The following is a 1,041-nucleotide window of genomic DNA, read 5'->3' as shown; positions in this document are numbered from 1 at the left end:
CGATTCCACCCGGAGGACAGACCCACATCTCACCTCCCTTCCCCTCCGACCACCGCCCCGACCCAGTCCCGACCCCCCCAGGGCACGGAACCCAGCGCCCTGCCCGGAATAGCTCAGCTCCGGGCGCGGCGTTTCAGGTTTGTTCCTCCCGACACCAGAAATAGTCGCATCAGCTCCCGACGGATCCCAACCTCAGGTGGCTCCGACGCCAGGCAGGAACCGAGAAGCGGAACGATTTCACCTTCTGGGTCCTTTGCAAAGAGCCGGGAGAGGGGGGTTTAAGCCCCGCGTCTCCGGAGCGATGCAAAGCTGCACCTGGCCAAGATGTCAGCCCCAAGCACGCAACTCCGGCACAGCCACGGCGCGAGAAACGCGTTGATGGGAGCAAGGGCTCCCCGCACCCGACACAGAACGGCGTGAAACCAGGACCCCCCCCAACCCTCAGTTTTCTGCCTCAAAAGGAGCCGGCTGCCTTCAGAACGGAGAGCTCAGAAGCGAAAGAAGAAGGGAAAACAGAAAACCCCTGCGCTTCGGGGGCCAGGCGCGAAATATTCATCGCAGCCGAACGCTTTCTCCTCTCCCAATGTTATTGTCAAGGTCAGCCTGGAGGCTCTGTTTATTCCCCCCCTTCAGGCTGTAGCTGGGGGTGGGGGGGGAAGAGCCCCCAGCCAACCCCGCCATTACCTCAGCCCCCCCCGGGGGCCCCCGAAACATTTTGCTGCTTGACCCCCCCCACCACCTCTCGGTGCCAGGGGCCGCACCCGCTGCTGCAGCCTCCCGAGCACCTCGGGATAAAGAAAAAAAGGCCCCGATAAATGGGGAGGGGGGGGAAAGCAAAGCGGGGAGGTGGGGAGCAGCCTTACCTCCGCGCTGCGGGAGGAACGGAGCGAATCGCCGGGAGGAACGGAGCGAATCGCCGGGAGGAACGGAGCGAATCGCCGGGAGGAACGGACCGGGTCCCCCCCACCCCGCACCACCGGGCGGCGGCGGAGCCGGGTACCTGCGGGGCCACCGGGGAAACCGCCGCTGCCTCCGCGCCCC

The 1,041-nt window shown here is 65.6% G+C and overlaps 1 protein-coding gene across 1 annotated transcript in view; it reads right to left on the bottom strand.

Annotated features, from left to right (window-relative positions):
* SLC6A17 (solute carrier family 6 member 17) overlaps positions 1-1,031 on the bottom strand; it is a 15,435-nt gene extending 14,404 nt beyond the window's left edge. The window contains exon 1 of the mRNA XM_021376889.1: positions 864-1,031. The gene's annotated coding sequence lies outside the window, so the exon portion shown is untranslated. The remainder of the gene's footprint in view (positions 1-863) is intronic.

Source organism: Numida meleagris, chromosome 25, assembly GCF_002078875.1.
Source record: "Numida meleagris isolate 19003 breed g44 Domestic line chromosome 25, NumMel1.0, whole genome shotgun sequence".
Taxonomy (NCBI): domain Eukaryota; kingdom Metazoa; phylum Chordata; class Aves; order Galliformes; family Numididae; genus Numida; species Numida meleagris.
Note: the sequence above shows the minus strand (reverse complement) of the source record. Positions and strands in the feature narration are given on the sequence as shown.